Raw genomic sequence first — 20,695 nt, forward strand, 5'->3', positions numbered from 1 at the left:
CCTATTTTAAAAAGCATTTATAGGCGATATCTAGCCTCTGAAAATAATAGGCAAGATCCACCGATAAATCTGGTGAAAAGTCCCCAAGATTTTGTGCATACTTGTGCTCTCACCTGAATGCAGCGCCACCTTGTAACCATCGGATGTAACTGCGGCTCAGAAAAATGTTTTATCAGAGGGCAAGTTGAGAGGACTCCAAGTGCCAGATTTCCACGGAAAGAGCCTCTCACTGCAGCTGGAAGGTTGGATACTTCAAATTGGCATAGTTTCCTGTCCAGCGTCCTCTCACGTCCCGAACGCTCCCAAACGCTCAAAAGCCTCACACCGGGCAAGCCCTCACCGGGTAGATCTCTGGCTCCCAGGTAAAGCCAAATCCTGAGTATGCTAGTGCTAGGATCACAGAGAAAGGACAGGGACAGAGAGCTGCTGTCTTGGTAAAGGCCTGAAACGGCTAATTCCTAAGAGGGTCTGCACTTTCAGTTATGACTGAATGTGAGTGGGGAAGATGAAGATTTTCTGTACCCAGCATACCTTGCGATGTGCTTAGGCAAATGAGGAGAGAGCCCCACCAATCCCTTGCCACTCCGCTGAAAGCTCCTCCTCTGCATAAAGAGAGCACTTTCACAAGGGAGCAGAGTGGCGCAGCGGAAGCGTGCTGGGCCCATAACCCAGAGGTCGATGGATCGAAACCATCCTCTGCTAATATTGCTTGATTTTTCTTCCTAGGACTAATCTGTCATTTCCACCCTGCCAGCAAGGAAAAGCGCAGGCTTGTGCTAGCTATGTGAGAAAAGACTTCTCAACTATCTGTCTCTGCTGTAAATCAAGAGAGTGATCGTCAAAGGATCAACCCTATACTTTGAAAGTAAAGATACCCAATTAGAAGCATAAATGACAGGTGGGACCTTCACACGTTTTTCGGGGCATGCTTTGAATTTCATTCTTCCCTTTTTGTTCTGCTTTTATCAATCTCCTATGCATTTCATGGAATTTACTCCCTTTCTCTTCGCTGCTTTGCTTCCGATGCTGCCCATATGCTCATTTCCACTATTTGTACTGCTGCTTTCCATTTCTTCTCTTCTGCACAGCTTTGTCCTTGGTTTCAATCCCCAGTTCTTTACCCTCTGCAAGACAATTTCTACTGCTTTTCATGTTGGAATCCACACCAAATGCACCATTGGAACGGGTGCAAGATTGCCACTGCACTCGGCGTTGTAACATCTGGAACCTAGAGGACACACATCAGAGGGCGTTGGTGGTATAGTGGTGAGCATAGCTGCCTTCCAAGCAGTTGACCCGGGTTCGATTCCCGGCCAACGCAGTGCAAATATTTATATATTCTCCAAGCAGGATATATTTTAATGCAACATGTCACAAAACTGAAATATCAGAAACAGAATAATCAGCCGTTATATAAAAAAATAAACAAACACGTAGGTAGACATCTCGATCGCCTCATCTGCTACATTCATTGTCCCAATATATGCTATTTTCCATAAAGCACTCAGCACTCACATGTGCTGATAATAAATATTTTGCTGGGGGCAGGCAATGAAAGGGCTGAGCCCCGACCAGACATTATAACCCCAGCATCCCTATTTCAAAAAGCATTTATAGGCGATATCTAGCCTCTGAAAATAATAGGCAAGATCCACCGATAAATCTGGCAAAAGTCCCCAAGATTTTGTGCATACTTGTGCTCTCACCTGAATGCAGCGCCACCTTGTAACCATCGGATGTAACTGCGGCTCAGAAAAATGTTTTATCAGAGGGCAAGTTGAGAGGACTCCAAGTGCCAGATTTCCACGGAAAGAGCCTCTCACTGCAGCTGGAAGGTTGGATACTTCAAATTGGCATAGTTTCCTGTCCAGCGTCCTCTCACGTCCCGAACGCTCCCAAACGCTCAAAAGCCTCGCCCTCACCGGGTAGATCTCTGGCTCCCAGGTAAAGCCAAATCCTGAGTATGCTAGTGCTAGGATCACAGAGAAAGGACAGGGACAGAGAGCTGCTGTCTTGGTAAAGGCCTGCAACGGCTAATTCCTAAGAGGGTCTGCACTTTCAGTTATGACTGAATGTGAGTGGGGAAGATGAAGATTTTCTGTACCCAGCATACCTTGCGATGTGCTTAGGCAAATGAGGAGAGAGCCCCACCAATCCCTTGCCACTCCGCTGAAAGCTCCTCCTCTGCATAAAGAGAGCACTTTCACAAGGGAGCAGAGTGGTGCAGCGGAAGCGTGCTGGGCCCATAACCCAGAGGTCGATGGATCGAAACCATCCTCTGCTAATATTGCTTGATTTTTCTTCCTAGGACTAATCTGTCATTTCCACCCTGCCAGCAAGGAAAAGCGCAGGCTTGTGCTAGCTATGTGAGAAAAGACTTCTCAACTATCTGTCTCTGCTGTAAATCAAGAGAGTGATCGTCAAAGGATCAACCCTATACTTTGAAAGTAAAGATACCCAATTAGAAGCATAAATGACAGGTGGGACCTTCACACGTTTTTCGGGGCATGCTTTGAATTTCATTCTTCCCTTTTTGTTCTGCTTTTATCAATCTCCTATGCATTTCATGGAATTTACTCCCTTTCTCTTCGCTGCTTTGCTTCCGATGCTGCCCATATGCTCATTTCCACTATTTGTACTGCTGCTTTCCATTTCTTCTCTTCTGCACAGCTTTATCCTTGGTTTCAATCCCCAGTTCTTTACCCTCTGCAAGACAATTTCTACTGCTTTTCATGTTGGAATCCACACCAAATGCACCATTGGAACGGGTGCAAGATTGCCACTGCACTCGGCGTTGTAACATCTGGAACCTAGAGGACACACATCAGAGGGCGTTGGTGGTATAGTGGTGAGCATAGCTGCCTTCCAAGCAGTTGACCCGGGTTCGATTCCCGGCCAACGCAGTGCAAATATTTATATATTCTCCAAGCAGGATATATTTTAATGCAACATGTCACAAAACTGAAATATCAGAAACAGAATAATCAGCCGTTATATAAAAAAATAAACAAACACGTAGGTAGACATCTCGATCGCCTCATCTGCTACATTCATTGTCCCAATATATGCTATTTTCCATAAAGCACTCAGCACTCACATGTGCTGATAATAAATATTTTGCTGGGGGCAGGCAATGAAAGGGCTGAGCCCCGACCAGACATTATAACCCCAGCATCCCTATTTTAAAAAGCATTTATAGGCGATATCTAGCCTCTGAAAATAATAGGCAAGATCCACCGATAAATCTGGCAAAAGTCCCCAAGATTTTGTGCATACTTGTGCTCTCACCTGAATGCAGCGCCACCTTGTAACCATCGGATGTAACTGCGGCTCAGAAAAATGTTTTATCAGAGGGCAAGTTGAGAGGACTCCAAGTGCCAGATTTCCACGGAAAGAGCCTCTCACTGCAGCTGGAAGGTTGGATACTTCAAATTGGCATAGTTTCCTGTCCAGCGTCCTCTCACGTCCCGAACGCTCCCAAACGCTCAAAAGCCTCTCACCGGGCAAGCCCTCACCGGGTAGAACTCTGGCTCCCAGGTAAAGCCAAATCCTGAGTATGCTAGTGCTAGGATCACAGAGAAAGGACAGGGACAGAGAGCTGCTGTCTTGGTAAAGGCCTGAAACGGTTAATTCCTAAGAGGGTCTGCACTTTCAGTTATGACTGAATGTGAGTGGGGAAGATGAAGATTTTCTGTACCCAGCATACCTTGCGATGTGCTTAGGCAAATGAGGAGAGAGCCCCACCAATCCCTTGCCACTCCGCTGAAAGCTCCTCCTCTGCATAAAGAGAGCACTTTCACAAGGGAGCAGAGTGGCGCAGCGGAAGCGTGCTGGGCCCATAACCCAGAGGTCGATGGATCGAAACCATCCTCTGCTAATATTGCTTGATTTTTCTTCCTAGGACTAATCTGTCATTTCCACCCTGCCAGCAAGGAAAAGCGCAGGCTTGTGCTAGCTATGTGAGAAAAGACTTCTCAACTATCTGTCTCTGCTGTAAATCAAGAGAGTGATCGTCAAAGGATCAACCCTATACTTTGAAAGTAAAGATACCCAATTAGAAGCATAAATGACAGGTGGGACCTTCACACGTTTTTCGGGGCATGCTTTGAATTTCATTCTTCCCTTTTTGTTCTGCTTTTATCAATCTCCTATGCATTTCATGGAATTTACTCCCTTTCTCTTCGCTGCTTTGCTTCCGATGCTGCCCATATGCTCATTTCCACTATTTGTACTGCTGCTTTCCATTTCTTCTCTTCTGCACAGCTTTGTCCTTGGTTTCAATCCCCAGTTCTTTACCCTCTGCAAGACAATTTCTACTGCTTTTCATGTTGGAATCCACACCAAATGCACCATTGGAACGGGTGCAAGATTGCCACTGCACTCGGCGTTGTAACATCTGGAACCTAGAGGACACACATCAGAGGGCGTTGGTGGTATAGTGGTGAGCATAGCTGCCTTCCAAGCAGTTGACCCGGATTCTATTCCCGGCCAACGCAGTGCAAATATTTATATATTCTCCAAGCAGGATATATTTTAATGCAACATGTCACAAAACTGAAATATCAGAAACAGAATAATCAGCCGTTATATAAAAAAATAAACAAACACGTAGGTAGACATCTCGATCGCCTCATCTGCTACATTCATTGTCCCAATATATGCTATTTTCCATAAAGCACTCAGCACTCACATGTGCTGATAATAAATATTTTGCTGGGGGCAGGCAATGAAAGGGCTGAGCCCCGACCAGACATTATAACCCCAGCATCCCTATTTTAAAAAGCATTTATAGGCGATATCTAGCCTCTGAAAATAATAGGCAAGATCCACCGATAAATCTGGCAAAAGTCCCCAAGATTTTGTGCATACTTGTGCTCTCACCTGAATGCAGCGCCACCTTGTAACCATCGGATGTAACTGCGGCTCAGAAAAATGTTTTATCAGAGGGCAAGTTGAGAGGACTCCAAGTGCCAGATTTCCACGGAAAGAGCCTCTCACTGCAGCAGGAAGGTTGGATACTTCAAATTGGCATAGTTTCCTGTCCAGCGTCCTCTCACGTCCCGAACGCTCCCAAACGCTCAAAAGCCTCACACCGGGCAAGCCCTCACCGGGTAGATCTCTGGCTCCCAGGTAAAGCCAAATCCTGAGTATGCTAGTGCTAGGATCACAGAGAAAGGACAGGGACAGAGAGCTGCTGTCTTGGTAAAGGCCTGAAACGGCTAATTCCTAAGAGGGTCTGCACTTTCAGTTATGACTGAATGTGAGTGGGGAAGATGAAGATTTTCTGTACCCAGCATACCTTGCGATGTGCTTAGGCAAATGAGGAGAGAGCCCCACCAATCCCTTGCCACTCCATTGAAAGCTCCTCCTCTGCATAAAGAGAGCACTTTCACAAGGGAGCAGAGTGGCGCAGCGGAAGCGTGCTGAGCCCATAACCCAGATGTCGATGGATCGAAACCATCCTCTGCTAATATTGCTTGTTTTTTCTTCCTAGGACTAATCTGTCATTTCCACCCTGCCAGCAAGGAAAAGCGCAGGCTTGTGCTAGCTATGTGAGAAAAGACTTCTCAACTATCTGTCTCTGCTGTAAATCAAGAGAGTGATCGTCAAAGGATCAACCCTATACTTTGAAAGTAAAGATACCCAATTAGAAGCATAAATGACAGGTGGGACCTTCACACGTTTTTCGGGGCATGCTTTGAATTTCATTCTTCCCTTTTTGTTCTGCTTTTATCAATCTCCTATGCATTTCATGGAATTTACTCCCTTTCTCTTCGCTGCTTTGCTTCCGATGCTGCCCATATGCTCATTTCCACTATTTGTACTGCTGCTTTCCATTTCTTCTCTTCTGCACAGCTTTGTCCTTGGTTTCAATCCCCAGTTCTTTACCCTCTGCAAGACAATTTCTACTGCTTTTCATGTTGGTATCCACACCAAATGCACCATTGGAACGGGTGCAAGATTGCCACTGCACTCGGCGTTGTAACATCTGGAACCTAGAGGACACACATCAGAGGGCGTTGGTGGTATAGTGGTGAGCATAGCTGCCTTCCAAGCAGTTGACCCGGGTTCGATTCCCAGCCAACGCAGTGCAAATATTTATATATTCTCCAAGCAGGATATATTTTAATGCAACATGTCACAAAACTGAAATATCAGAAACAGAATAATCAGCCGTTATATAAAAAAATAAACAAACACGTAGGTAGACATCTCGATCGCCTCATCTGCTACATTCATTGTCCCAATATATGCTATTTTCCATAAAGCACTCAGCACTCACATGTGCTGATAATAAATATTTTGCTGGGGGCAGGCAATGAAAGGGCTGAGCCCCGACCAGACATTATAACCCCAGCATCCCTATTTTAAAAAGCATTTATAGGCGATATCTAGCCTCTGAAAATAATAGGCAAGATCCACCGATAAATCTGGCAAAAGTCCCCAAGATTTTGTGCATACTTGTGCTCTCACCTGAATGCAGCGCCACCTTGTAACCATCGGATGTAACTGCGGCTCAGAAAAATGTTTTATCAGAGGGCAAGTTGAGAGGACTCCAAGTGCCAGATTTCCACGGAAAGAGCCTCTCACTGCAGCTGGAAGGTTGGATACTTCAAATTGGCATAGTTTCCTGTCCAGCGTCCTCTCACGTCCCGAACGCTCCCAAACGCTCAAAAGCCTCTCACCGGGCAAGCCCTCACCGGGTAGATCTCTGGCTCCCAGGTAAAGCCAAATCCTGAGTATGCTAGTGCTAGGATCACAGAGAAAGGACAGGGACAGAGAGCTGCTGTCTTGGTAAAGGCCTGAAACGGCTAATTCCTAAGAGGGTCTGCACTTTCAGTTATGACTGAATGTGAGTGGGGAAGATGAAGATTTTCTGTACCCAGCATACCTTGCGATGTGCTTAGGCAAATGAGGAGAGAGCCCCACCAATCCCTTGCCACTCCGCTGAAAGCTCCTCCTCTGCATAAAGAGAGCACTTTCACAAGGGAGCAGAGTGGCGCAGCGGAAGCGTGCTGGGCCCATAACCCAGAGGTCGATGGATCGAAACCATCCTCTGCTAATATTGCTTGATTTTTCTTCCTAGGACTAATCTGTCATTTCCACCCTGCCAGCAAGGAAAAGCGCAGGCTTGTGCTAGCTATGTGAGAAAAGACTTCTCAACTATCTGTCTCTGCTGTAAATCAAGAGAGTGATCGTCAAAGGATCAACCCTATACTTTGAAAGTAAAGATACCCAATTAGAAGCATAAATGACAGGTGGGACCTTCACACGTTTTTCGGGGCATGCTTTGAATTTCATTCTTCCCTTTTTGTTCTGCTTTTATCAATCTCCTATGCATTTCATGGAATTTACTCCCTTTCTCTTCGCTGCTTTGCTTCCGATGCTGCCCATATGCTCATTTCCACTATTTGTACTGCTGCTTTCCATTTCTTCTCTTCTGCACAGCTTTGTCCTTGGTTTCAATCCCCAGTTCTTTACCCTCTGCAAGACAATTTCTACTGCTTTTCATGTTGGAATCCACACCAAATGCACCATTGGAACGGGTGCAAGATTGCCACTGCACTCGGCGTTGTAACATCTGGAACCTAGAGGACACACATCAGAGGGCGTTGGTGGTATAGTGGTGAGCATAGCTGCCTTCCAAGCAGTTGACCCGGGTTCGATTCCCGGCCAACGCAGTGCAAATATTTATATATTCTCCAAGCAGGATATATTTTAATGCAACATGTCACAAAACTGAAATATCAGAAACAGAATAATCAGCCGTTATATAAAAAAATAAACAAACACGTAGGTAGACATCTCGATCGCCTCATCTGCTACATTCATTGTCCCAATATATGCTATTTTCCATAAAGCACTCAGCACTCACATGTGCTGATAATAAATATTTTGCTGGGGGCAGGCAATGAAAGGGCTGAGCCCCGACCAGACATTATAACCCCAGCATCCCTATTTTAAAAAGCATTTATAGGCGATATCTAGCCTCTGAAAATAATAGGCAAGATCCACCGATAAATCTGGCAAAAGTCCCCAAGATTTTGTGCATACTTGTGCTCTCACCTGAATGCAGCGCCACCTTGTAACCATCGGATGTAACTGCGGCTCAGAAAAATGTTTTATCAGAGGGCAAGTTGAGAGGACTCCAAGTGCCAGATTTCCACGGAAAGAGCCTCTCACTGCAGCTGGAAGGTTGGATACTTCAAATTGGCATAGTTTCCTGTCCAGCGTCCTCTCACGTCCCGAACGCTCCCAAACGCTCAAAAGCCTCGCCCTCACCGGGTAGATCTCTGGCTCCCAGGTAAAGCCAAATCCTGAGTATGCTAGTGCTAGGATCACAGAGAAAGGACAGGGACAGAGAGCTGCTGTCTTGGTAAAGGCCTGAAACGGCTAATTCCTAAGAGGGTCTGCACTTTCAGTTATGACTGAATGTGAGTGGGGAAGATGAAGATTTTCTGTACCCAGCATACCTTGCGATGTGCTTAGGCAAATGAGGAGAGAGCCCCACCAATCCCTTGCCACTCCGCTGAAAGCTCCTCCTCTGCATAAAGAGAGCACTTTCACAAGGGAGCAGAGTGGTGCAGCGGAAGCGTGCTGGGCCCATAACCCAGAGGTCGATGGATCGAAACCATCCTCTGCTAATATTGCTTGATTTTTCTTCCTAGGACTAATCTGTCATTTCCACCCTGCCAGCAAGGAAAAGCGCAGGCTTGTGCTAGCTATGTGAGAAAAGACTTCTCAACTATCTGTCTCTGCTGTAAATCAAGAGAGTGATCGTCAAAGGATCAACCCTATACTTTGAAAGTAAAGATACCCAATTAGAAGCATAAATGACAGGTGGGACCTTCACACGTTTTTCGGGGCATGCTTTGAATTTCATTCTTCCCTTTTTGTTCTGCTTTTATCAATCTCCTATGCATTTCATGGAATTTACTCCCTTTCTCTTCGCTGCTTTGCTTCCGATGCTGCCCATATGCTCATTTCCACTATTTGTACTGCTGCTTTCCATTTCTTCTCTTCTGCACAGCTTTGTCCTTGGTTTCAATCCCCAGTTCTTTACCCTCTGCAAGACAATTTCTACTGCTTTTCATGTTGGAATCCACACCAAATGCACCATTGGAACGGGTGCAAGATTGCCACTGCACTCGGCGTTGTAACATCTGGAACCTAGAGGACACACATCAGAGGGCGTTGGTGGTATAGTGGTGAGCATAGCTGCCTTCCAAGCAGTTGACCCGGGTTCGATTCCCGGCCAACGCAGTGCAAATATTTATATATTCTCCAAGCAGGATATATTTTAATGCAACATGTCACAAAACTGAAATATCAGAAACAGAATAATCAGCCGTTATATAAAAAAATAAACAAACACGTAGGTAGACATCTCGATCGCCTCATCTGCTACATTCATTGTCCCAATATATGCTATTTTCCATAAAGCACTCAGCACTCACATGTGCTGATAATAAATATTATGCTGGGGGCAGGCAATGAAAGGGCTGAGCCCCGACCAGACATTATAACCCCAGCATCCCTATTTTAAAAAGCATTTATAGGCGATATCTAGCCTCTGAAAATAATAGGCAAGATCCACCGATAAATCTGGCAAAAGTCCCCAAGATTTTGTGCATACTTGTGCTCTCACCTGAATGCAGCGCCACCTTGTAACCATCGGATGTAACTGCGGCTCAGAAAAATGTTTTATCAGAGGGCAAGTTGAGAGGACTCCAAGTGCCAGATTTCCACGGAAAGAGCCTCTCACTGCAGCTGGAAGGTTGGATACTTCAAATTGGCATAGTTTCCTGTCCAGCGTCCTCTCACGTCCCGAACGCTCCCAAACGCTCAAAAGCCTCACACCGGGCAAGCCCTCACCGGGTAGATCTCTGGCTCCCAGGTAAAGCCAAATCCTGAGTATGCTAGTGCTAGGATCACAGAGAAAGGACAGGGACAGAGAGCTGCTGTCTTGGTAAAGGCCTGAAACGGCTAATTCCTAAGAGGGTCTGCACTTTCAGTTATGACTGAATGTGAGTGGGGAAGATGAAGATTTTCTGTACCCAGCATACCTTGCGATGTGCTTAGGCAAATGAGGAGAGAGCCCCACCAATCCCTTGCCACTCCATTGAAAGCTCCTCCTCTGCATAAAGAGAGCACTTTCACAAGGGAGCAGAGTGGCGCAGCGGAAGCGTGCTGAGCCCATAACCCAGATGTCGATGGATCGAAACCATCCTCTGCTAATATTGCTTGTTTTTTCTTCCTAGGACTAATCTGTCATTTCCACCCTGCCAGCAAGGAAAAGCGCAGGCTTGTGCTAGCTATGTGAGAAAAGACTTCTCAACTATCTGTCTCTGCTGTAAATCAAGAGAGTGATCGTCAAAGGATCAACCCTATACTTTGAAAGTAAAGATACCCAATTAGAAGCATAAATGACAGGTGGGACCTTCACACGTTTTTCGGGGCATGCTTTGAATTTCATTCTTCCCTTTTTGTTCTGCTTTTATCAATCTCCTATGCATTTCATGGAATTTACTCCCTTTCTCTTCGCTGCTTTGCTTCCGATGCTGCCCATATGCTCATTTCCACTATTTGTACTGCTGCTTTCCATTTCTTCTCTTCTGCACAGCTTTGTCCTTGGTTTCAATCCCCAGTTCTTTACCCTCTGCAAGACAATTTCTACTGCTTTTCATGTTGGTATCCACACCAAATGCACCATTGGAACGGGTGCAAGATTGCCACTGCACTCGGCGTTGTAACATCTGGAACCTAGAGGACACACATCAGAGGGCGTTGGTGGTATAGTGGTGAGCATAGCTGCCTTCCAAGCAGTTGACCCGGGTTCGATTCCCAGCCAACGCAGTGCAAATATTTATATATTCTCCAAGCAGGATATATTTTAATGCAACATGTCACAAAACTGAAATATCAGAAACAGAATAATCAGCCGTTATATAAAAAAATAAACAAACACGTAGGTAGACATCTCGATCGCCTCATCTGCTACATTCATTGTCCCAATATATGCTATTTTCCATAAAGCACTCAGCACTCACATGTGCTGATAATAAATATTTTGCTGGGGGCAGGCAATGAAAGGGCTGAGCCCCGACCAGACATTATAACCCCAGCATCCCTATTTTAAAAAGCATTTATAGGCGATATCTAGCCTCTGAAAATAATAGGCAAGATCCACCGATAAATCTGGCAAAAGTCCCCAAGATTTTGTGCATACTTGTGCTCTCACCTGAATGCAGCGCCACCTTGTAACCATCGGATGTAACTGCGGCTCAGAAAAATGTTTTATCAGAGGGCAAGTTGAGAGGACTCCAAGTGCCAGATTTCCACGGAAAGAGCCTCTCACTGCAGCTGGAAGGTTGGATACTTCAAATTGGCATAGTTTCCTGTCCAGCGTCCTCTCACGTCCCGAACGCTCCCAAACGCTCAAAAGCCTCTCACCGGGCAAGCCCTCACCGGGTAGATCTCTGGCTCCCAGGTAAAGCCAAATCCTGAGTATGCTAGTGCTAGGATCACAGAGAAAGGACAGGGACAGAGAGCTGCTGTCTTGGTAAAGGCCTGAAACGGCTAATTCCTAAGAGGGTCTGCACTTTCAGTTATGACTGAATGTGAGTGGGGAAGATGAAGATTTTCTGTACCCAGCATACCTTGCGATGTGCTTAGGCAAATGAGGAGAGAGCCCCACCAATCCCTTGCCACTCCGCTGAAAGCTCCTCCTCTGCATAAAGAGAGCACTTTCACAAGGGAGCAGAGTGGCGCAGCGGAAGCGTGCTGGGCCCATAACCCAGAGGTCGATGGATCGAAACCATCCTCTGCTAATATTGCTTGATTTTTCTTCCTAGGACTAATCTGTCATTTCCACCCTGCCAGCAAGGAAAAGCGCAGGCTTGTGCTAGCTATGTGAGAAAAGACTTCTCAACTATCTGTCTCTGCTGTAAATCAAGAGAGTGATCGTCAAAGGATCAACCCTATACTTTGAAAGTAAAGATACCCAATTAGAAGCATAAATGACAGGTGGGACCTTCACACGTTTTTCGGGGCATGCTTTGAATTTCATTCTTCCCTTTTTGTTCTGCTTTTATCAATCTCCTATGCATTTCATGGAATTTACTCCCTTTCTCTTCGCTGCTTTGCTTCCGATGCTGCCCATATGCTCATTTCCACTATTTGTACTGCTGCTTTCCATTTCTTCTCTTCTGCACAGCTTTGTCCTTGGTTTCAATCCCCAGTTCTTTACCCTCTGCAAGACAATTTCTACTGCTTTTCATGTTGGAATCCACACCAAATGCACCATTGGAACGGGTGCAAGATTGCCACTGCACTCGGCGTTGTAACATCTGGAACCTAGAGGACACACATCAGAGGGCGTTGGTGGTATAGTGGTGAGCATAGCTGCCTTCCAAGCAGTTGACCCGGGTTCGATTCCCGGCCAACGCAGTGCAAATATTTATATATTCTCCAAGCAGGATATATTTTAATGCAACATGTCACAAAACTGAAATATCAGAAACAGAATAATCAGCCGTTATATAAAAAAATAAACAAACACGTAGGTAGACATCTCGATCGCCTCATCTGCTACATTCATTGTCCCAATATATGCTATTTTCCATAAAGCACTCAGCACTCACATGTGCTGATAATAAATATTTTGCTGGGGGCAGGCAATGAAAGGGCTGAGCCCCGACCAGACATTATAACCCCAGCATCCCTATTTTAAAAAGCATTTATAGGCGATATCTAGCCTCTGAAAATAATAGGCAAGATCCACCGATAAATCTGGCAAAAGTCCCCAAGATTTTGTGCATACTTGTGCTCTCACCTGAATGCAGCGCCACCTTGTAACCATCGGATGTAACTGCGGCTCAGAAAAATGTTTTATCAGAGGGCAAGTTGAGAGGACTCCAAGTGCCAGATTTCCACGGAAAGAGCCTCTCACTGCAGCTGGAAGGTTGGATACTTCAAATTGGCATAGTTTCCTGTCCAGCGTCCTCTCACGTCCCGAACGCTCCCAAACGCTCAAAAGCCTCGCCCTCACCGGGTAGATCTCTGGCTCCCAGGTAAAGCCAAATCCTGAGTATGCTAGTGCTAGGATCACAGAGAAAGGACAGGGACAGAGAGCTGCTGTCTTGGTAAAGGCCTGAAACGGCTAATTCCTAAGAGGGTCTGCACTTTCAGTTATGACTGAATGTGAGTGGGGAAGATGAAGATTTTCTGTACCCAGCATACCTTGCGATGTGCTTAGGCAAATGAGGAGAGAGCCCCACCAATCCCTTGCCACTCCGCTGAAAGCTCCTCCTCTGCATAAAGAGAGCACTTTCACAAGGGAGCAGAGTGGTGCAGCGGAAGCGTGCTGGGCCCATAACCCAGAGGTCGATGGATCGAAACCATCCTCTGCTAATATTGCTTGATTTTTCTTCCTAGGACTAATCTGTCATTTCCACCCTGCCAGCAAGGAAAAGCGCAGGCTTGTGCTAGCTATGTGAGAAAAGACTTCTCAACTATCTGTCTCTGCTGTAAATCAAGAGAGTGATCGTCAAAGGATCAACCCTATACTTTGAAAGTAAAGATACCCAATTAGAAGCATAAATGACAGGTGGGACCTTCACACGTTTTTCGGGGCATGCTTTGAATTTCATTCTTCCCTTTTTGTTCTGCTTTTATCAATCTCCTATGCATTTCATGGAATTTACTCCCTTTCTCTTCGCTGCTTTGCTTCCGATGCTGCCCATATGCTCATTTCCACTATTTGTACTGCTGCTTTCCATTTCTTCTCTTCTGCACAGCTTTGTCCTTGGTTTCAATCCCCAGTTCTTTACCCTCTGCAAGACAATTTCTACTGCTTTTCATGTTGGAATCCACACCAAATGCACCATTGGAACGGGTGCAAGATTGCCACTGCACTCGGCGTTGTAACATCTGGAACCTAGAGGACACACATCAGAGGGCGTTGGTGGTATAGTGGTGAGCATAGCTGCCTTCCAAGCAGTTGACCCGGGTTCGATTCCCGGCCAACGCAGTGCAAATATTTATATATTCTCCAAGCAGGATATATTTTAATGCAACATGTCACAAAACTGAAATATCAGAAACAGAATAATCAGCCGTTATATAAAAAAATAAACAAACACGTAGGTAGACATCTCGATCGCCTCATCTGCTACATTCATTGTCCCAATATATGCTATTTTCCATAAAGCACTCAGCACTCACATGTGCTGATAATAAATATTTTGCTGGGGGCAGGCAATGAAAGGGCTGAGCCCCGACCAGACATTATAACCCCAGCATCCCTATTTTAAAAAGCATTTATAGGCGATATCTAGCCTCTGAAAATAATAGGCAAGATCCACCGATAAATCTGGCAAAAGTCCCCAAGATTTTGTGCATACTTGTGCTCTCACCTGAATGCAGCGCCACCTTGTAACCATCGGATGTAACTGCGGCTCAGAAAAATGTTTTATCAGAGGGCAAGTTGAGAGGACTCCAAGTGCCAGATTTCCACGGAAAGAGCCTCTCACTGCAGCTGGAAGGTTGGATACTTCAAATTGGCATAGTTTCCTGTCCAGCGTCCTCTCACGTCCCGAACGCTCCCAAACGCTCAAAAGCCTCACACCGGGCAAGCCCTCACCGGGTAGATCTCTGGCTCCCAGGTAAAGCCAAATCCTGAGTATGCTAGTGCTAGGATCACAGAGAAAGGACAGGGACAGAGAGCTGCTGTCTTGGTAAAGGCCTGAAACGGCTAATTCCTAAGAGGGTCTGCACTTTCAGTTATGACTGAATGTGAGTGGGGAAGATGAAGATTTTCTGTACCCAGCATACCTTGCGATGTGCTTAGGCAAATGAGGAGAGAGCCCCACCAATCCCTTGCCACTCCGCTGAAAGCTCCTCCTCTGCATAAAGAGAGCACTTTCACAAGGGAGCAGAGTGGCGCAGCGGAAGCGTGCTGGACCCATAACCCAGAGGTCGATGGATCTAAACCATCCTCTGCTAATATTGCTTGATTTTTCTTCCTAGGACTAATCTGTCATTTCCACCCTGCCAGCAAGGAAAAGCGCAGGCTTGTGCTAGCTATGTGAGAAAAGACTTCTCAACTATCTGTCTCTGCTGTAAATCAAGAGAGTGATCGTCAAAGGATCAACCCTATACTTTGAAAGTAAAGATACCCAATTAGAAGCATAAATGACAGGTGGGACCTTCACACGTTTTTCGGGGCATGCTTTGAATTTCATTCTTCCCTTTTTGTTCTGCTTTTATCAATCTCCTATGCATTTCATGGAATTTACTCCCTTTCTCTTCGCTGCTTTGCTTCCGATGCTGCCCATATGCTCATTTCCACTATTTGTACTGCTGCTTTCCATTTCTTCTCTTCTGCACAGCTTTGTCCTTGGTTTCAATCCCCAGTTCTTTACCCTCTGCAAGACTATTTCTACTGCTTTTCATGTTGGAATCCACACCAAATGCACCATTGGAACGGGTGCAAGATTGCCACTGCACTCGGCGTTGTAACATCTGGAACCTAGAGGACACACATCAGAGGGCGTTGGTGGTATAGTGGTGAGCATAGCTGCCTTCCAAGCAGTTGACCCGGGTTCGATTCCCGGCCAACGCAGTGCAAATATTTATATATTCTCCAAGCAGGATATATTTTAATGCAACATGTCACAAAACTGAAATATCAGAAACAGAATAATCAGCCGTTATATAAAAAAATAAACAAACACGTAGGTAGACATCTCGATCGCCTCATCTGCTACATTCATTGTCCCAATATATGCTATTTTCCATAAAGCACTCAGCACTCACATGTGCTGATAATAAATATTTTGCTGGGGGCAGGCAATGAAAGGGCTGAGCCCCGACCAGACATTATAACCCCAGCATCCCTATTTTAAAAAGCATTTATAGGCGATATCTAGCCTCTGAAAATAATAGGCAAGATCCACCGATAAATCTGGCAAAAGTCCCCAAGATTTTGTGCATACTTGTGCTCTCACCTGAATGCAGCGCCACCTTGTAACCATCGGATGTAACTGCGGCTCAGAAAAATGTTTTATCAGAGGGCAAGTTGAGAGGACTCCAAGTGCCAGATTTCCACGGAAAGAGCCTCTCACTGCAGCTGGAAGGTTGGATACTTCAAATTGGCATAGTTTCCTGTCCAGCGTCCTCTCACGTCCCGAACGCTCCCAAACGCTCAAAAGCCTCGCCCTCACCGGGTAGATCTCTGGCTCCCAGGTAAAGCCAAATCCTGAGTATGCTAGTGCTAGGATCACAGAGAAAGGACAGGGACAGAGAGCTGCTGTCTTGGTAAAGGCCTGAAACGGCTAATTCCTAAGAGGGTCTGCACTTTCAGTTATGACTGAATGTGAGTGGGGAAGATAAAGATTTTCTGTACCCAGCATACCTTGCGATGTGCTTAGGCAAATGAGGAGAGAGCCCCACCAATCCCTTGCCACTCCGCTGAAAGCTCCTCCTCTGCATAAAGAGAGCACTTTCACAAGGGAGCAGAGTGGTGCAGCGGAAGCGTGCTGGGCCCATAACCCAGAGGTCGATGGATCGAAACCATCCTCTGCTAATATTGCTTGATTTTTCTTCCTAGGACTAATCTGTCATTTCCACCCTGCCAGCAAGGAAAAGCGCAGGCTTGTGCTAGCTATGTGAGAAAAGACTTCTCAACTATCTGTCTCTGCTGTAAATCAAGAGAGTGATCGTCAAAGGATCAACCCTATACTTTGAAAGTAAAGATACCCAATTAGAAGCATAAATGACAGGTGGGACCTTCACACGTTTTTCGGGGCATGCTTTGAATTTCATTCTTCCCTTTTTGTTCTGCTTTTATCAATCTCCTATGCATTTCATGGAATTTACTCCCTTTCTCTTCGCTGCTTTGCTTCCGATGCTGCCCATATGCTCATTTCCACTATTTGTACTGCTGCTTTCCATTTCTTCTCTTCTGCACAGCTTTGTCCTTGGTTTCAATCCCCAGTTCTTTACCCTCTGCAAGACAATTTCTACTGCTTTTCATGTTGGAATCCACACCAAATGCACCATTGGAACGGGTGCAAGATTGCCACTGCACTCGGCGTTGTAACATCTGGAACCTAGAGGACACACATCAGAGGGCGTTGGTGGTATAGTGGTGAGCATAGCTGCCTTCCAAGCAGTTGACCCGGGTTCGATTCCCGGCCAACGCAGTGCAAATATTTATATATTCTCCAAGCAGGATATATTTTAATGCAACATGTCACAAAACTGAAATATCAGAAACAGAATAATCAGCCGTTATATAAAAAAATAAACAAACACGTAGGTAGACATCTCGATCGCCTCATCTGCTACATTCATTGTCCCAATATATGCTATTTTCCATAAAGCACTCAGCACTCACATGTGCTGATAATAAATATTTTGCTGGGGGCAGGCAATGAAAGGGCTGAGCCCCGACCAGACATTATAACCCCAGCATCCCTATTTTAAAAAGCATTTATAGGCGATATCTAGCCTCTGAAAATAATAGGCAAGATCCACCGATAAATCTGGCAAAAGTCCCCAAGATTTTGTGCATACTTGTGCTCTCACCTGAATGCAGCGCCACCTTGTAACCATCGGATGTAACTGCGGCTCAGAAAAATGTTTTATCAGAGGGCAAGTTGAGAGGACTCCAAGTGCCAGATTTCCACGGAAAGAGCCTCTCACTGCAGCTGGAAGGTTGGATACTTCAAATTGGCATAGTTTCCTGTCCAGCGTCCTCTCACGTCCCGAACGCTCCCAAACGCTCAAAAGCCTCACACCGGGCAAGCCCTCACCGGGTAGATCTCTGGCTCCCAGGTAAAGCCAAATCCTGAGTATGCTAGTGCTAGGATCACAGAGAAAGGACAGGGACAGAGAGCTGCTGTCTTGGTAAAGGCCTGAAACGGCTAATTCCTAAGAGGGTCTGCACTTTCAGTTATGACTGAATGTGAGTGGGGAAGATGAAGATTTTCTGTACCCAGCATACCTTGCGATGTGCTTAGGCAAATGAGGAGAGAGCCCCACCAATCCCTTGCCACTCCGCTGAAAGCTCCTCCTCTGCATAAAGAGAGCACTTTCACAAGGGAGCAGAGTGGCGCAGCGGAAGCGTGCTGGGCCCATAACCCAGAGGTCGATGGATCTAAACCATCCTCTGCTAATATTGCTTGATTTTTCTTCCTAGGACTAATCTGTCATTTCCACCCTGCCAGCAAGGAAAAGCGCAGGCTTGTGCTAGCTATGTGAGAAAAGACTTCTCAACTATCTGTCTCTGCTGTAAATCAAGAGAGTGATCGTCAAAGGATCAACCCTATACTTTGAAAGTAAAGATACCCAATTAGAAGCATAAATGACAGGTGGGACCTTCACACGTTTTTCGGGGCATGCTTTGAATTTCATTCTTCCCTTTTTGTTCTGCTTTTATCAATCTTCTATGCATTTCATGGAATTTACTCCCTTTCTCTTCGCTGCTTTGCTTCCGATGCTGCCCATATGCTCATTTCCACTATTTGTACTGCTGCTTTCCATTTCTTCTCTTCTGCACAGCTTTGTCCTTGGTTTCAATCCCCAGTTCTTTACCCTCTGCAAGACAATTTCTACTGCTTTTCATGTTGGAATCCACACCAAATGCACCATTGGAACGGGTGCAAGATTGCCACTGCACTTGGCGTTGTAACATCTGGAACCTAGAGGACACACTTCAGAGGGCGTTGGTGGTATAGTGGTGAGCATAGCTGCCTTCCAAGCAGTTGACCCGGGTTCGATTCCCGGCCAACGCAGTGCAAATATTTATATATTCTCCAAGCAGGATATATTTTAATGCAACATGTCACAAAACTGAAATATCAGAAACAGAATAATCAGCCGTTATATAAAAAAATAAACAAACACGTAGGTAGACATCTCGATCGCCTCATCTGCTACATTCATTGTCCCAATATATGCTATTTTCCATAAAGCACTCAGCACTCACATGTGCTGATAATAAATATTTTGCTGGGGGCAGGCAATGAAAGGGCTGAGCCCCGACCAGACATTATAACCCCAGCATCCCTATTTTAAAAAGCATTTATAGGCGATATCTAGCCTCCGAAAATAATAGGCAAGATCCACCGATAAATCTGGCAAAAGTCCCCAAGATTTTGTGCATACTTGTGCTCTCACCTGAATGCAGCGCCACCTTGTAACCATCGGATGTAACTGCGGCTCAGAAAAATGTTTTATCAGAGGGCAAGTTGAGAGGACTCCAAGTGCCAGATTTCCACGGAAAGAGCCTCTCACTGCAGCTGGAAGGTTGGATACTTCAAATTGGCATAGTTTCCTGTCCAGCGTCCTCTCACGTCCCGAACGCTCCCAAACGCTCAAAAGCCTCGCCCTCACCGGGTAGATCTCTGGCTCCCAGGTAAAGCCAAATCCTGAGTATGCTAGTGCTAGGATCACAGAGAAAGGACAGGGACAGAGAGCTGCTGTCTTGGTAAAGGCCTGAAACGGCTAATTCCTAAGAGGGTCTGCACTTTCAGTTATGACTGAATGTGAGTGGGGAAGATGAAGATTTTCTGTACCCAGCATACCTTGCGATGTGCTTAGGCAAATGAGGAGAGAGCCCCACCAATCCCTTGCCACTCCGCTGAAAGCTCCTCCTCTGCATAAAGAGAGCACTTTCACAAGGGAGCAGAGTGGCGCAGCGGAAGCCTGCTGGGCCCATAACCCAGAGGTCGATGGATCGAAACCATCCTCTGCTAATATTGCTTGATTTTTCTTCCTAGGACTAATCTGTCATTTCCACCCTGCCAGCAAGGAAAAGCGCAGGCTTGTGCTAGCTATGTGAGAAAAGACTTCTCAACTATCTGTCTCTGCTGTAAATCAAGAGAGTGATCGTCAAAGGATCAACCCTATACTTTGAAAGTAAAGATACCCAATTAGAAGCATAAATGACAGGTGGGACCTTCACACGTTTTTCGGGGCATGCTTTGAATTTCATTCTTCCCTTTTTGTTCTGCTTTTATCAATCTCCTATGCATTTCATGGAATTTACTCCCTTTCTCTTCGCTGCTTTGCTTCCGATGCTGCCCATATGCTCATTTCCACTATTTGTACTGCTGCTTTCCATTTCTTCTCTTCTGCACAGCTTTGTCCTTGGTTTCAATCCCCAGTTCTTTACCCTCTGCAAGACAATTTCTACTGCTTTTCATGTTGGAATCCACACCAAATGCACCATTGGAACGGGTGCAAGATTGCCACTGCACTCGGCGTTGTAACATCTGGAACCTAGAGGACACACATCAGAGGGCGTTGGTGGTATAGTGGTGAGCATAGCTGCCTTCCAAGCAGTTGACCCGGGTTCGATTCCCGGCCAACGCAGTGCAAATATTTATATATTCTCCAAGCAGGATATATTTTAATGCAACATGTCACAAAACTGAAATATCAGAAACAGAATAATCAGCCGTTATATAAAAAAATAAACAAACACGTAGGTAGACATCTCGATCGCCTCATCTGCTACATTCATTGTCCCAATATATGCTATTTTCCATAAAGCACTCAGCACTCACATGTGCTGATAATAAATATTTTGCTGGGGGCAGGCAATGAAAGGGCTGAGCCCCGACCAGACATTATAACCCCAGCATCCCTATTTTAAAAAGAATTTATAGGCGATATCTAGCCTCTG

General features: G+C 45.6%; 10 non-coding genes across 10 annotated transcripts; all 10 read left to right on the forward strand.

Moving 5' to 3' along the window:
- Nucleotides 1-1,249: 1,249 nt before the first annotated feature.
- Nucleotides 1,250-1,321, forward strand: TRNAG-UCC (transfer RNA glycine (anticodon UCC)). The gene has a single exon. It is a non-coding gene; the product is annotated as a tRNA-Gly (tRNA).
- Nucleotides 1,322-2,831: 1,510 nt separating this feature from the next.
- TRNAG-UCC (transfer RNA glycine (anticodon UCC)) lies at nucleotides 2,832-2,903 on the forward strand. The gene has a single exon. It is a non-coding gene; the product is annotated as a tRNA-Gly (tRNA).
- Nucleotides 2,904-7,610: 4,707 nt separating this feature from the next.
- TRNAG-UCC (transfer RNA glycine (anticodon UCC)) lies at nucleotides 7,611-7,682 on the forward strand. The gene has a single exon. It is a non-coding gene; the product is annotated as a tRNA-Gly (tRNA).
- A 1,510-nt stretch (nucleotides 7,683-9,192) lies between these two features.
- On the forward strand, nucleotides 9,193-9,264 carry TRNAG-UCC (transfer RNA glycine (anticodon UCC)). Its single transcript has one exon. It is a non-coding gene; the product is annotated as a tRNA-Gly (tRNA).
- A 3,114-nt stretch (nucleotides 9,265-12,378) lies between these two features.
- On the forward strand, nucleotides 12,379-12,450 carry TRNAG-UCC (transfer RNA glycine (anticodon UCC)). The gene has a single exon. It is a non-coding gene; the product is annotated as a tRNA-Gly (tRNA).
- A 1,510-nt stretch (nucleotides 12,451-13,960) lies between these two features.
- TRNAG-UCC (transfer RNA glycine (anticodon UCC)) lies at nucleotides 13,961-14,032 on the forward strand. Its single transcript has one exon. It is a non-coding gene; the product is annotated as a tRNA-Gly (tRNA).
- Nucleotides 14,033-15,553: 1,521 nt separating this feature from the next.
- On the forward strand, nucleotides 15,554-15,625 carry TRNAG-UCC (transfer RNA glycine (anticodon UCC)). The gene has a single exon. It is a non-coding gene; the product is annotated as a tRNA-Gly (tRNA).
- Nucleotides 15,626-17,135: 1,510 nt separating this feature from the next.
- TRNAG-UCC (transfer RNA glycine (anticodon UCC)) lies at nucleotides 17,136-17,207 on the forward strand. Its single transcript has one exon. It is a non-coding gene; the product is annotated as a tRNA-Gly (tRNA).
- A 1,521-nt stretch (nucleotides 17,208-18,728) lies between these two features.
- TRNAG-UCC (transfer RNA glycine (anticodon UCC)) lies at nucleotides 18,729-18,800 on the forward strand. The gene has a single exon. It is a non-coding gene; the product is annotated as a tRNA-Gly (tRNA).
- Nucleotides 18,801-20,310: 1,510 nt separating this feature from the next.
- TRNAG-UCC (transfer RNA glycine (anticodon UCC)) lies at nucleotides 20,311-20,382 on the forward strand. The gene has a single exon. It is a non-coding gene; the product is annotated as a tRNA-Gly (tRNA).
- The last annotated feature ends 313 nt before the right edge of the window (nucleotides 20,383-20,695 follow it).

The sequence above is a fragment of the Triturus cristatus genome, chromosome 11, assembly GCF_964204655.1.
Source record: "Triturus cristatus chromosome 11, aTriCri1.1, whole genome shotgun sequence".
NCBI classification, from domain to species: Eukaryota; Metazoa; Chordata; class Amphibia; order Caudata; family Salamandridae; genus Triturus; species Triturus cristatus.